The sequence below is a fragment of the Phycodurus eques genome, chromosome 16 (genome assembly GCF_024500275.1).
Source record: "Phycodurus eques isolate BA_2022a chromosome 16, UOR_Pequ_1.1, whole genome shotgun sequence".
NCBI lineage: Eukaryota > Metazoa > Chordata > Actinopteri > Syngnathiformes > Syngnathidae > Phycodurus > Phycodurus eques.
Genome location: NC_084540.1, coordinates 16,901,854 through 16,918,288, shown reverse-complemented (window position 1 = coordinate 16,918,288; position 16,435 = coordinate 16,901,854). Strand labels below are relative to the sequence as shown.

Genomic DNA, 16,435 nt, shown 5'->3' with positions numbered 1-16,435 from the left:
AAGCCAAAATTCCTTAAACAAAAACATGTCCTTCAAGCCCTGATGTCAAACCTCTTGAAACTTCAGCTCAGGATTTTGTTTTTTTTTTTTTTCTTTTGAGTTTTGATTTTGTGTTTTGTCACCCCATAAAGTAGGGGTGTCAAACTCATTTTTATCACGGGCCACATTGTAGATGTACGCCTCAGAGGGCTATGTCTGTGATACATGAATATATAATTGCCTCATCATACTATTATGTTCTCAAGGTTTCTTTCTTTATTCCACCAAATGGCTTTTTGAGTTGTTTTTTGTTTTTTTACCTGGTTTGAGGGGTTTAGACCAGGGGATGTCGCCAAGCGTTATCAACTGCGGGCCTGTGAATTACTTTTAGACTTAAGTTAACATCGATATTTGAATTCAACAGCCGTCAATGGCAGTGAATGAGTTAAGGCCTATACAAATAAAAACTAAAACTTTATGACATATACAGCGGTGCCTTAAGATACAAGTGACACCGCTAACAAATACGCGTTGTCATTTGCTAGATCTATTTTGATTTGATTTTTGAGCAAAAAACTTGCGCGCAGTGGTTTGGCAGATAGAAATAGTGAACAGTTCTTCTTCAAAAAAAAAAAAAAAAGAGGCTCCAAACTTGTCTGCTACTCCCAGTTGAAGTTTACTGTCAAACTAAACATGAAACAAAGTATTACAAAGAATTAGATGTAATGTATTTTAAACACCCACATAGCTTGGCCTTTATATCCGCGATCTTAATGTTAACGCTTAAACGCCATCGGGAAATGCTATAGATGGCCTAACGAATAGCATCTATTTTTCAGTGGTATAGCCCCTTTAAGCAACAGATATTTGAACACAAACAGTCTGAGGCTACCCTGTTGTCCACTGTACAGGCACCGAGCCAGGGGGGACATGTAAGTATGCAAGTATGCCCACGCCTGCTCGGTTGCTTTTTACCGTGGGAAACTCCAGAGTGGAAGAGATTCCAACCGCTATCAAGTGTTGTTAGGTTACGAGCGTGGTCACAGAAGAAATTAAACGCGTATCTCAAGGCACCACTGAAAGTCTTCAAGAGCCCTTCACCCCTGACGGGAAAAAAGGCTGACTTCAGCTGACGTGACCCCCATCACTTGTGCTCCTCTAGCGCTTTGGCATGAGTCGCTGGACCGTTGCCGGCTGCGAGCTACGAGACGGATGGCGGCGGTTCTTGCCGGTCTGAGCACTGAAGGGCCCCCGAGCACTTGTTACAATCTGTGGTCCCATGCGGTGCTAAATATAGACCATAGCGGCAAAAGACACAGAGAGAGTCTTATGGTGCGTTGGGGGCCAAGATGGACCCCTTTTCTGGGCTCCATCTGCTCTCCACTGTGTCATCAGTCACCTTTTTCTGTCGACTTTTACCTCACCGTTCAGACTTTACAAAGTGAGTCTCAAGAATTTGAAGGATTTTTGATTTTTTATTTTTACACTGTATGACCTTGGTTTCTGCATAATATGTTAATAACAAAAATAAAGCGCCTGTCCTTGCCTCAAAAGAGGTTTGTTCCACCCAATCCCTCCCACCTCTCCCCAATTCGCCTCTGGCCACTTTACTGTATCTGCACGGAGCAATGCACTGCCTTCCAGTGACACACAGTCATAGTGTAAGTACCTGTCTTAAACCAGGATATGTGGAACATTTCTGAAATTCTACCACTCATTACCAAGTTACACAGTATTATCATTAGCATATTGTCATTAGTTCACTGCAATTCACATTGCGGTGGTCAGACACAGCACCGCTGTCCTCTGTTTGAACTGGAATGAGTGAAGCTCGCTGTTGTGTCATGTGCGTGTATTCATAAAATTAAAGTCGAGGTGTAAATTACTGGATGGCTATTAACATTATAACTCCTATAAAATGAGGTAAAGAGACAATTAACATTAGTATTCAAAGTATTTTTTTTAAAAGTCCATTTCTCTTAATGTGTTTTACATGTGCATTACATTTCATACAAAAGTCACAAAAATAAGTGGTATTTTTAGTACTCACTATAGGGGGCTGGTTTGCTCCCGGAAAAAAAAAATCCATATTGCTCATGTGTATGCAGAGGTGCTTCTGTAAGCAAATGAGTTGTCTTTCCCTTCAAATTAGGTTTCGGGTGTGGGATTTTTCCAGGTTCTCTGTTTTCCTTCCACATTCCAAAAAAGCATGCATGCATGCATGCATGGTTGGTTTTGTAAACTAACCCAAAAATATCTTCACAGAAGTGTTGTGGAAAAGTCTGCCAAATCTGAATGAATAATAAAAAAAAAAAGAATCGCCTCAGCTGAAATGAGGCTGCTGAGGAGTCAAGCGCATACTCGGGCTTGTTTTTTATCCCCGACCCAAAAAATCTGTACAACTGCGATGATAAAAGAGTTTAACCATACATCTCAACAATTTGGGAGACCAAGTCATGTCATCAATTTGCACCTTTTCAGCACTTCAAATACATTTGATGTATTTAGAAACAAAACATGAAGATGACTTTACAGGGTCTTTAAATTGTCCATAGGTGTGAGAAATAATGGTTGTTTGTCTATATGTGCCCTGCGATTGGCACTTCACCTTTGAGTGTTTAGTGATTGGATGCTGGGTTGTCGGTGTTGACTGTAGCTGTGCCCGTGCTCAAATCGCCTGGAGCCCCCCCCCCCCCCCAACCCCTTCACAAAATGTCGCCACGTGGCAGCGTGACTCCTGGCCCCCGCAGCACCCCTCAAATCCTGAATCATCAATCACAGACACGGGTCACATCATCACCCGCTAAGTGAGACAGGAAGCGACGGTCCATACATGAACAATGAAGTGACAGCGCAACGTATTTCAATTTCTTAAAAATAAAAAATCCCCCTCAAAATCGACAAAAATCCCCCAAACCTGAAAATATGTCCCCAAAGCCCCCGTTCTCCCTAAAACATAAAATATCCCCCAAAACCCTAAATTGTCCAAGAGCCAATTTTTCCAAATACCCCCAAAAAAGATTCCCCAAATCCTGCATAACCTCAAAAAAAATAAAATAAAATCTCCATCAGTCCCCTCAAATCCAAACAACGTGGTAATGTCATTGGTTCTTTTAATGACAGTTTTCATGGAAATCTAACTTTAGCAGTTTATTCACATTAAATGGAGCCACACATTAATTAAAAACAATGTTTTTTTTAAAAAATTGTATTGTATTCCACGTACATTTTCTATCTTATCTATCTATCAACCAACCTACCTCACACTTGCTTAAATAGTAATTTGATTCATAATTTCATCATTTTCTGGTCTCTGCTCCTTTATTAATGAAACAGATGCTGACCCATCGGGAGCGCGCACGGTCACAGATGCGCACGCGCTTTGCTCGCTCCTCCACCCGGTCCCTCCCCACGCTGTCACTCAAGCGCGGACCCCCGGTTCGGTTCGGCCGCCGTCGGACTTGCACGTTGAGGAATCTCCGGAAAAATAGGAACCGAGGACCACCGCCGCCACGCCTCCCCAGTCCAGCCACTCACCGCGATTTGAGCGCCGCTCCCCGGTGATCAACAGATCGGCGACTCGGTGGTCCGCGGAAGATGCGCAGCGGGGGAAGACAATACCGGGGGCAACCGTGTGAGCGAGCCTGATCCAAGCATATGACCGACTCGTGAGTGCCGATTTCGGCTGTCATCGTCGGGAGCGGTCGGTCCTCCTCCGGAAGCAGGGAAAAAAAAAAAAAAAAAAAAAAAAAAGGTTCGGTTCACAGCGTCAACATGACCCGAACATCATCACCATCATCCGGTACCGCCGTGGCGGAACGGGCCCGCGGGGCTCGTGGCGGCGCTTTTACGCAGCAGACCACATAGTGACCACATTGTTGTGCAGGGAGGCTGACATGGACAAAAGAAGGCTGGGGGTGTGAAGAAAGAAGAAGAGGGGGTGGGGGGGGGGGGGACAATGAAACTGTAAGAATTCAACACTAGGAGTGAAAGTCCGGCAGATCTTCAAGTTTGGACCGAGCCAAGTCCCAGAGAAAAAAAACCCTCCTCCTCCTCCTCCTCAGACCTCCTCCTCCTCCTGGGCTGCTTCTTGAATCCTAAAGCATCTTCACAGACTCGCACAGCGGTAAGCAACCACTTACTATTCATATTTTCTCCCCCCAATTATGATGATTGTCATGTTACAAAGTCCATTTTTGGTTCCGAACGTGTGACGCCCCCCAGCCCCAGTTTGGGGGCCTCGTGCACGCGCCTTTTGACACCGTGGCGCGTGCACAAATGCTCGCATGCGTCTGACAGATTGGATTTCAAATGTTGAATCGTTTCTACACGGGGGAATTCGTTTCATGTGACATTTGCACACATTAACGAATGCCAGTGACTTCTTCCGCTGCGCACGCGCGTCTTAATTGGAGCTCGTGCACGCGCAACGCCATGCATGCACTCGATCAACCAAACGTCATTTTTTCTTTTTCTTTTTTACCTTTTAAATCTAAAACGATGCACCTGGAGCTTGAATGTTGTGCTGGATGTAGCCCACAATTAGCAAATGAAATATTGCCTTTGCTGTGCTCAGATTTGATTGCCACTCACATCCCAAATATCAAAGAGCTGCTTCTTATATTTTGTTCAATCAAGAGCAAACATCACTTGATGTTTTTGTTGTTGTTTGGATAAACATGCAAAACTAACATTTGAAGATGCATTTTGTTGTGAGGGGTTACATTCATTATTTTACGGCAGTGCTTTAGTTGGGGGAGGCGCAGCAGTAAAGAATGCACTTTAAAGAATATATATTTTCAACAAAACTTTTTTTTTAAAAAGTATGATTTTATTAGTATTGTTATTTTCTTGTCTTTATTTATTGTATATTTTTTTTAACCTATCTTTTCTTAGATCTCACAGTTAGGTGTCCCTAATGGGGGAGGGGAGGGGGCTGGGGATTGGTCACCTGCATTGAAGAGCAATGAGTGGAAGATTGTGTGTGGCAGCGCCAGCGCTGAAGCCAAAATTGCTCCTGTTCAACCTTTCTCCGCAGCCTTTGTGTGTTGCAGTGTAGTTTGTGAGATTGTGCGTGAGTGACGCACAAAAACAAAACGACACTTGTCATGCACATAATGAGATTGTGGTCCATAGGCAGTTTACTGGGGGCAGGGCATCTATTAGAGGAAAATATGATATAAAAAAATGATTTCCGGATTTGATGTTACTTACGTGTTTTACGGAGATCTTAATAACTTGTGATCATTTATGAGAATCAATACCAGCATGTGCTGTAAGACTTTATTTTCCTTCTAGTTAAAAGCCAGAATGACATTCTTGGGGGGCAGGTGCGCAATTAAAGACGCTCCGTCACGCTGAAGGCTCATTAGATGGAGTTGTAACCTTTCAAAGTGCATAACGCACGGCGACTAAATCTCAATCTCAAAACCGGATCTTCATTAATGCTACTTTCCGCTTCCTAATTTGTGCTTTAAAAACGCCCCCAGATTATTGCTAGGATCAAATTTATACTGTAATTGATAAAAAATAAAAAAAAGTGAATTACATGCAATTAATCAGGCTTTTTCAGTGATGGTAGCTGCCTAGCTGCTTCGTGGCACGCTTCAAAAGACGTCTATTGGCTGTCGTTAGGGCTCTTGAATGCACTTCCTGTTTCCTTGCAGTTAGGAATGTGTCACATGATGCAGCCAGTAGAGGCTCAATTATACATTTACATGTGTGAGTAGACTGTAGTCAAAGTTGTTGTTGTGGTTTTGGGTTTTTTTGGTCCAAAACATGGAGACCAAAAAATACACGTCTCCGCATTTGGAGGAGTTAATTATTTTTAAATGCAAAACATAAAGAATGTTTGTGTTGTCCAACATTTAGAGGTCAATATTTTTTGTTGGACATTTGTTTATTTTATTATTATTATTTTGCATCGAAAAAAAATCTGCTAAGAGAAAAAAAAAAGTTTTAATTGTGTTCATTTTTTTTCATGTTTTTATCCAAAACATATTTTGGTTATTTGTTTTGTATACTCACCTCAACTCCGTTTTATTTATAGAGCACTTTGACAACAACAACCACTGTTGATAGAAAAAAAAACATACATCCAAATTTTGGGTTTTTGTTTTTGAATAAATTTTTATTGAAAACATATTTTTGGGTTGTTGTTTTTTGGACACTCAAATTACCTTTATTTAAAGAGCTGTTCAACAGTCCGGGGTCTCCGTTGTCATATTTTACGCTTCATAATGCGGCACACATTTTCAATGGGAGACAGGTCTGGACTGCTGGCGGGCCAGTCTAGTACCCGCACTCTTTTACTGCGAAGCCACGCTGTTGTAACATGTGCAGAATGTGGGTTGGCATTGTCTTGTTGAAATAAACAGGGGCGTCCATGAAAAAGATCTTGCTTGGATGGCAGCATATGTTTCTCCAAAACCTGTATGTACCTTTCAGCATTAATGGTGCCTTCACAGATGTGTAATTTACCCATGCCAATGGCACATACACAGCCCCATACCATCACAGATGCTGGCCTTTGAACTTTGCGCCCATAAAAGACTGGATGGTTATTTTCCTCTTTGGCCCGGAGAACCCGACGTCCACAATTTCCAAAAACAATTTGAAATGTGGACTCGTCGGACCACAGAACACTTTTCCACTTTGCATCAGTCCATCTTCGCTGAGCTCGAGCCCAGAGAAGCCCGCGGCGTTTCTGCGTGTTGTTGATAAATGGCTTTTGCTTTGCATAGTAGAGTTTCAAGTTGCACTTACGGATGTAGCGCCGAACTGTATTGACTGACATTGGTTTTCTGAAGTGTTTCTGAGCTCATGTGGTGATATCCTTTACACATTGTCGGTTTTTGACCCGGGTTCAATCCCCGGCCCTGCCTGTGTGGAGTTTGCATGTTCTCCACGTGCCTGCGTGGGTTTTCTCTGGGCACTCGGTTTCCTCCCACATCCCAAAAACATGCATTAATTGGAGACTCTAAATTGCCCGTAGGTGTGAATGTGAGTGCGGATGGTTGTTTGTTTCTATGTGCCCTGCGATTGGATGGCAACCAGTTCAGGGTGTACCCCGCCTCCTGCCCGATGACAGCTGGGATGGGAGGAGAAGCGGCTCAGAAAATGGATGGATGGATGGATTATTTGCTAAAAACTAGTTTATCAGTTTGAACATTAAATAGCTTGTCTTTGTAGTGTAGTCAATTAAATGTAGGTTGAACATGATTTGCAAATCATTGTATTCTGTTTTTATTTATGTTTAACACAACGTCCCAACTTCATTGGAATTGGGGTTGTACATTAATAAACCAATAAATAAATATACAGTACGAGATGTATTTTTTTTCTTTTTTTCCCCGTTGAATTACACAGTCTACATGTTGTCAAGGTTATTAACATGTTCGCTGAAAAGAAATATCAGCACACTTTGGTGATGCATGCTTTTTGTTAGACATGGCAATGGACTGTCAAAATGCAGCTCCCGCCATATGGCGAATTATGCGCGATATGGATATGAAAACACAAATCCACATTGCACTGAATCTGCAAAAGGTGAAACGCGAAGTAGTGCGGGAACACTTTACATAAAAATGGGTGCGGAGTTCAGGGTATGCGCAGCAGCTTGAGAAAAATAAACAAAAGTATTTTTAAACCTGCTAAAATAATTTAAGATACTGTAGGTTAGAAGCAAAACACAGGGTAAATTAAGGGTAAATTATGGTCATAGCGTAAACTGTCAACACTTATTGATGCCCCCATCTCTAAAGGAGCAGTTGGAGAGGTGCCGGCGGTGCGCCTGCTGCACTGAATACGTGTTTCCAGTATATATTTAAACGGGGCGTCGAGCAATGTGCAATATCAAGGTATTATGTTTATATCTGCTTTGGCAGACGTGCACACGTAGCCGGCGTTAATCCTCAGAGTGCGACTCGCTGAGGGGAAATGCCGTCTAGATTCCTGCCAACGAGTCTGGATTCCCTCCGACTACGCGTCGCTCTGCCTTTTCGGGTTTGCCAGTTGCTGTGAGCCAAATTAGAGTAGCAGCAGCGAGGATGGCGCTCGACGCTTCTTGTCGACTAACCACCTCAATGGCCGTGAAGAGGTCACACTGTAAACAAGGCGCCTGTTTTCGGGGCCTAAAGGGATAGTTTAAAATTACACGTTGTTATGATTTTCGGCTTGTCTCATCGACGGTGGCCACAGCGAGTCAGTTATCTTTTTTACGTTATGCCGTCATCCACAGCGGTATAATCATGCTCGAAAACATTGGCGCCAGTGTTTTTAGCCATAACTGTAGTGTCTATTATATATATTTGACTAAAAATACATCCTTCTGGCAAATACCTTCTGGCAAATGACTAAAAATACCTCCTTCTGGCAAATACAAATAATTTGGGTAATCCTAATTGACTTAAAATGGGAAAAGTTTTGTCCGAAAGTTTTGTCCGACTTTATGCCAGACAGGAAAAAAAAGCGTTATGTTTCTTTTTATACAGTCATGGCCAGTGGGGTGCCAATGTATTTGAGCATTACTGTAAACAAGATATAATGAGTGTATTTTGAGTAAGAAGTACAAATAAAGATTCTAATTCTAAAATGTACACATCTGAAAAATCTACTTTAGTGTGGTCTTTCACTACATTCTCACGGTTTCAAAGAGGGGGCAGTTATTTATGGCTTAAACAGAGTCGTTTCATCTAGAGGATGAAAAGAGTTAAATGAGCAAATGTGAAATGAAAGCTACTGGGGGGCTGTCCTGAAATCGGTTTAATCGGTAGAATCTGTTCGCTTCTTATGAAGTTTATCATTATCAAGTTGTCCGTTTGGGGGCGTTGCATTGTCCATGACTGAGGATGACTCCGAAGGGAAACGAGGACCCCACGGGCGGACGTGACCCCTTGCGAACGGGTTTGTTTTCGGCCGTGACCTACACCAGAGTTGTACTCTAGGATAATATTGTTACTTTTAAACAGGCGGTTTAAAAGTAACATTTGGTAGGTGTAGCGCTAAGCCTGTGTCGGGGTGTTCCGCAACATTGCAACCTATGTTTGAAGTGTATTCAGTCAATTCTGTGTGAAAGGGGCTATAGATACTTCAATTAACGAAGGTCTTGTCTGAGATTTGATTTTGCAAGCGACTGCTCTCATGCGAGCTTTCACGCTGCCGTTCGAAGACGAAAGATCCTTGAAGTCTTACGGGGGGGGGGGGGGCTCCATAGATATAAAGACTAGATACGCCAGCACGCTGTAGCAGCCCGGCTAACCGACGTGCCAATGTGGCGGCCGTGTTGGGAACGACAACGTTCAATGCGCGGACATTGAAATTAAGTCGTAACTTGCTCGTTTCTCAACTGACTTTCATTAGGTTGACTTTTTTTGTCAATGCCAAAGTGTGTGCTATCAATAGATGACATTTTAGGGGAAACAATATTTTTACCAAATGTTACTCCCAGTCCCTTGTCGCAATTGTACGGCGTTGTACGGAACCGCGTGCAGCACGATGTACCGCCATTCTTAGTCTTTTGCTTTTCTTGCCCTCCACGCATGAAATGTGATGACAACTTTTACCCTCCTGGCGTAGCGTCACCATAGGCGCGCAGCTCAAACGGACCGGTCGTATCTACCTATTCGTAGCTATAGGGGGTCGTCCAAGATTTGGACCACTTGTAAACATTCCCATACTAATTTCACCAGCATAGCCCCTTCCAACCTGCCTGTGAAAAAGGCTTGAGGTCTTCAAACACATGCTTATTTTTATTATTGTAGCCCCTCTAAAGCTTTTTTTTTCCCTGGTTGCTTTTTGGTGTGAAACGTAGCAATTGGAAATTTAAGGTTGAAGCTTAAATTAAGGCTTCCGGGCTCATCCTGAATTGGAATCCGTGACCTCTTGCGACCTAAGGAAGAGTCATAACCCTAGACCAACGAAGCACGTGTTTCTCCTGACTTGTTAAGTTCACCAACGTAGCCTGTCTCACGCTGACGCTAAAGTGCTGAGCGCGTGCAGATGAGGAGGCACGTCACCGAGCCTTCGCTTATGAAGGCCAAATGGGCATTGTAGCAAATGAGAGCAGTTGCGCGGCAGGCACCTTCCCACTGGGAATGTCACTGTAACGTACCGGCATGGGCGCAGACGGACATCCGCGGCACACGCACGCGCCCGTGCCGGACGCAGCGAAGCCCGTGTTTACGCTCCAGTCATTGTCGAGCGCGCATATTCAAAGCGATATGTCCAACTCGTGAGTTGGCGCGCGCTGACACATTTACATACTGGCTCGGGCCGTCGCCGTGATGCGGGGTGACAGGTCTTCTGCCACTTCCCCTTGGGGGTCCGAGGGGGGCGGGACCACAACGTGACAGGCGAGCGTGAGTGAGGCCTTTCGTTCGGGGTCGAGCGTAGACGACAATGAACTTTATTTGCTCCGCAGCCGCAGTCAGTAGACAGCAGGGACTATACTATATCTTGTGACTGAGCAAGATTGTAAGATGTGATGTACGACTTGTTTAACCCAAGTAATAATGACTCGACTTGACTTGCTTAATTTTCGCCACAGTAACTTGGGACTTGATTGTCAACTGAAGGTTGAGGTTACTTATGACTCGCATATATGTGACTTATTCCCACCTCTGTTTCCACTTAAACATTGTTGGTAAACACTCAATCGATGCAAATGCTCCCAAGGGTTACCACTGAGGCCGCAAATCTGATGAATGTTTTTCTAATAGCCTCGGTGGACTATTTGGCTTAAAAGATAAATAAGAGATAATATCAAATGAAAATGGGAGGGGGGATTCTACAACACTCGTTAAAGACGCTCGTAACATTTTTACGCCTGTTTTAATGTCCTTGTAATGCAATTATAGCAGTTTTAATGCTCTCGGGGGGGGGGGGGGGGTGTCAACTTGTCAGAGCAATGACTCAGTGCAAACACTTTTACATTACAAAACAACAACAACATGCCGACGCAAGCATGTGTTGGCCACGTTGTTAGCGGGGTGCTTTCTGGGGATAGGGAAAATGAGACATGTCATGACGCACAAACTGTTTCATTCTTTACATTCTGTTTAATTATGTGCTTATTTTTTTTATCAAGTACAATACTATACAGTGCAATTTTTTTCTCAGTAAAAATGCATTGAAAACATTTTTGTTATTATTTCTTTATTTTTGGGGGGTAAGGCCCAAACAGTGTTTCGAGTTACGAGCGTGGTCAAATTAAACTTGTATCTCAAGGCACCACTGCATATAATACATTACAACGCTTTTACATTTGATTTGTTCATCATTTCTAGCCATTATTTTGTAACCGTACAACATAATTTAATTGTTTTGAGGGTGGGGCGGGGCGTCGTCATCGTCGTTGATGCTAACACCCATCGGACCACAGGCGCTTCCGCCCGATTGGTCGACATGTGGAGAGTTATCCCGCCGTCCCACTCGCTCACCGTCAGCTTCCCGGCGGAACCGAGCAGTCGAGTCCAAAGGCCGCGGGTCCGACACCTTGTCGCTGCCTTGCTGCCGCGCTGCCACACATGAGGGTATGGTTGTGGGGGGCACACAAATGGGTGCACACAGTCAGACCAAAGTAGCCGCACACCGAGTGCACAAACGCACGGAATGTGGACTTTCCATGCGGAGAGAGGACATTTTTGGGCTGTTTTTGCAGCTCGTGCTGTGGTGAGTCACTGCTAGCGAATGCACACATTACTCCCATTTCATCAGCTCTGTGTCAGAACACCCCCTCTCCTTCTCCTCACTCCCAAAGGTCACAACCCCTGTTTCTGGGTCACACGCCATCATTCAACCCACCGTAAACACTCGGCGTCCGTGCTTTCTAATTGGCTGGATCTATGATGCACGTGTGGCGTCACTGTAAACGCCGGCAGCGCTTTACATGTCTCGCTAATTCTACTCAATGGAGCGTCTACAAGGGGGGTTGCACCCATAAAAATAGCAAGAAGGACACACACACACACACGCACACACATATACGCACACATACTGGGCTTATTTTTGTCCCATGTCCCATATACAACACGCTCAAACCCAGAGGTCGGCCACGCTGCCTTGACACGCTCTCGCTGTTTCTACGTCTTCGTATGGAAACCTCCGTCCGAACGTCACAGGAAGAGCACACGCATGCAAACAACGTTCTGTTTTTTTTTTTGAGGGGCATTTTCTTGAACCTACTTTTTTAGCTCATCTTTTTTTGACGTTATTCTCATGTTCTTTCCCCCCCGTAATATTATGACTTTTTCCTTGTATTATTCTGACTTAGTAATAACCTAATTAAATAGACTGTGAAGAATGAATCAGTTTGTACATGATTATTTATTGCTTCAATTCAATTAAGTGTGCTGCGCCTTTACTGCCACCACAGGTCAGTAAAATATAATTCTACGGACACAAAGAAAGAAGAGTCACCACTACTCTGGGTTACTCAGTATGTGCAATAAATGTGGTGTTTTGTTTTTGCAGAGGATAAAAACACTATATGCCTGTGTGTATTTTTACTGTACATTATATGTCTACATGTGTCGCTCCACATGCTAAAAAGGGTTTTAACACCGCAAAGATCGATGCTAATCGTTAGCTCCTCTCAGGCGTTTTCCGTTATGTGTTAGTATTACGCTAGCAGGGGCGATTCTAAGCAGTGTTGCCGCAATTACGTTGAAAAAAGTAACCTAGTTACTTTACTGATTACTTGCTTTTTAAAGTAACTAAGTTAGAGTACAAGGTACTTTATAAGTTCCCTTCAGCAGCTGCCAAGTGGCAGTACTATCACTTATCCACGGTACAAAAGTGGATTACTTGGCAATACAGAACACAAGTTACAGAATGACATGGACATGAAGCAATAACTTAATAACTAGGGCATAACTTGAAGCTACATTAGAGCTACTTAAGCTTAATATATGACAACAACATCAAAGTATAAATATCTTTGTCTAGACATAGCAACTTCAATTTCCTCATTGACACAAATAATTCAAGCTGCAACTCTAGGAGAAACTCTTTGGCAAAGGGCAAACCCCTCGCTTTGTGATTAGTTAGCGGCCAATCAGATCGGCAAAGCCGAAGCGTGAGCAACTTAACCGCCGCTTTGACAAGCAATTTGTCTTCGGACTGTTACGTCATCGGCATGCGCTGCGTCTCCCAGGACGGCCCTCGTCCTCTTCCTCTCTGTTGTTGTGTCCCCCAGTCACGGCTAAACAAAAGTAACGTTCATACATGAGCGGTTTTCCGTGGCCACGAGGCGTCAAGACGATGCGAGCCGCGCAACGCCCTCGTGCGATGCCTCGGACAAAAGAGGTGCGGGCAGGGGGTGTTGGTGGGGTGCGCAGATGCTCTCGTGCGAGCCGGCAGGCAAATAATAATAATAATATGCGACTTTACGCGCGAAACAAAACAAAGTCAACAAAAAAACAAAAGAGAGAGAGGAGCAAAGCATGCACTTGACATATGCGTGCTTAAGGCCTCACTTGAAATAGTTTCTTTATGCATATTGTTGTGTCGGGCCTGGTGGTGCGTGCGTGATGCGATGATGCCCTTTCCTATTCCCTCTCTCAATTTGTCGCACCCTTCTTGACCCCCCCCCCCCCCCCTCTTCACTCACGCAGACAAATTCACTGGTCCATGTTTAGCTACAAAACACTCATTGGCACGACCCCGCCCTATCGTTGCTAGCTGCTCACCGTGCATACCACCACTTGCACGCTCCTTTGCAGCTGTTTTATTAATCCTTTCAAAGTCTGCACTATTTTTGGTCGATCCACTTTTCAATTTTCTGTAACAAACAACTGGTATGGGTATATAACTTTATATATATATATATATATGTATATAAGTATATAAGTTTAATATAAATGTATTTTATACTAAGATGGGCATTACTCGGCGCCTTACCAAATATATGAGATGCGAGTGTGCTGTTCCTTGTACTTGCACGACAAAGCCTCGTTCCCCGAGGTAAGAGATCCTCTGTTGGTCTTGTATGACTCATCAGCGCCACAAAACAATCATGGCTGACAATGTCTCTACTGTACATAGGCTTGCATTTCAATTTGTTGACCATATAAGCTGCTTCCTATTTCTGATTATATTCCTGATGGAGGAGACCTGGTGGAAGCTAAGCGGTGAATGATGCTACTCAACTTAAAACAGATAAGGTATAGTAAATATGTTTATAATGTTTGATTTGGGAGGGGTGTGGGGGTGGGGGGGTCATTAATCGAGGGGTGGGCGTGGGCTGCCAGTTCCCCATCTCTCCTGTACATGATTGCTGCATCAGTTTTTAGCTTTTTAGTCACCATAATGTAATGTAATGTCTTATGTAAATATGTAACTGTATCACATAATGAAATATTATTATTAATAATTATATTTTGTAATTCATTATTTGTTGTACTTTTTTATTTTATTTAATCACTAAGTCTTGTAGATTTTTTACAGTTATTATTATTTTTTTTAATTAGTTTTAGATATTTTTTATTTATTTGATTTGTATTTATTTCGATTACACATTTGTAACCTTTGGAAGTAAAGCGTACCCATTTGGAACGGGTACACATTTCGGACTGCTTTTTATATGAATTTGTATTTTAAATTTTAAAAAATGCAGCCATATTATTATTTTTTTGTTATTTTATTAGTACTTCTATTGTTTAATCTTGTTCCCCCCCCCCCCCCTCCTTGTTTTAACTTTTACTTGTATTTATCTTTTAATTGTAAGGAATGAATGAATGAATTACTTAATTAAGGGAGAAGAGATTTTACATGGTTTTACAGTAAAATCGAGATAACAGGCTAACGTAAGCAGGCTGTGGTGTCTTGAGAGTGTGCCGTGGCACATTTCACGAGGCAGTTGCTGTAAACACGCTTTAAGGATTTTTTTGCTCAAGCCGGAAAGGATTTATCCAGAGTTTAAAGTGCCTTGTTCCTCCAGGCGACCTTTATTCAGATGCAAAAAAATAAAAGGTTGTCCTTAAAAAGCTCTGTGATGACCTTACTCACGTTTGCTTACTATTAGCCAAACACAGGCAATTTCCTGGCCCCCAAGATTTCCACGGGCCCCCAAATGTCTCATAAAAACTGATCAGTAAAGTTTTTTTTTTTTTTTTTTTTTTTCAAGCAGCTATTATCATTCTAGCCTTTGTTCACTTGCTTAAAAACATAAAAATGCTTAATCTACAGTACCCGACTACATGTACGAGACAATCAAATGAACAACACCTGTATGTCTTCTACATTTGACACACGACAGCACAGTGTTGTTAACAACCCTGCCAAATTTGGATGATTCAAATAATCACCAGGTTTATAAAATGAGGCTTCAAAATGGTGAAAAATCAAGCCGTTCTCTACGCTCTCAAATGCCGTGGGCGTGTCCGCTGAAGGAACTGAAAGCGCGCCCTGCTCCAGTGCCAGCTGTCAATCAAATATATACCACTACTAAGCTCTGTAAAAATGGATGCTACTTCGCCTGGTATTTTTTTCTTATGCCTACACATAACTACACGATTGAGCTGGGAAAATGCATCCACTTACATATATATATATATATATTCCGCCGATAGCTGGAATATATCCAAATGCGGCTTTTCCACGCCGCAACAACGAGGCGCTCTAAAAATGATCTTCAAACATGTATAATGTATTTAGAAACAAATCTCTGAGTTCACATTAAAAGAAAAGAACATTCGTCAGTGGAGGACATGGATGTGGAGTGTCCCCATACTTTTGCGGTGGGCCCTCAAATGACATACGCCCCTGTATTTGAGTCAAAAAACAAAACACTTTTTTCTTCACAGGACTAAACGTGTCAGCCGAGTGGGATGATTAAAGTTGCACAGGGGCCGCAGGCTGTGACATATTGTGAGCCTTGGCGGCCCTCCTTTCGGCACACTCCTTCTTCAGTGTGTGTCGTGTGCTCTCAAAAACGATCGCTCGCTTCCGTTTTCATTCGCTCGCCATCTGCTGAGTTTGGCGCCGACGCAGAATCAATTGTTAATGTTGGCGCCGACTTCGCTTCGCCGTTTTAATCTTTTCCTGCTCGCTGGATGCCGCCTTTTGATCTCTTTTGACTCCAAAAAGAAAGCTGACAGTGGCAGTGCAGGGCTGACTCTGTGAAATAACAGAAGACGCTGAGGCGTCCGCCCTTTTACTGACTTTTACTTTTTGGGGTGCCCACGTCGCAGTAGGAATAAAAGTGACGGCTAATGCTAATAATTGAGGCGTCGCCGAGCGAAATAAAAAAAATTTAAAATGCAGCAACAATTCATGTTCATGTGCAGGTAAAAAAAAACTCAAGTGCTTATTCGAGGAAACGGAAAACATTCCGGCGGCCTACTGGTTAGAGCGTCTACCTCACAGATCTGAGGACCGGGGTTCAATCCCCGGCCCCGCCTGTGTGGAGTTTGCATGTTCTCCCCGTGCCTGCGTGGGTTTTCGCCGGGCACTCCGG

The 16,435-nt window shown here is 43.2% G+C and overlaps 1 protein-coding gene across 1 annotated transcript in view; it reads left to right on the top strand.

Annotated features, from left to right (window-relative positions):
* Nucleotides 1–3,730: 3,730 nt before the first annotated feature.
* Nucleotides 3,731–16,435, top strand: part of gjc1 (gap junction protein gamma 1) — a 36,865-nt gene continuing 24,160 nt past the window's right edge. The window contains exon 1 of the mRNA XM_061699849.1: nucleotides 3,731–4,105. The gene's annotated coding sequence lies outside the window, so the exon portion shown is untranslated. The remainder of the gene's footprint in view (nucleotides 4,106–16,435) is intronic.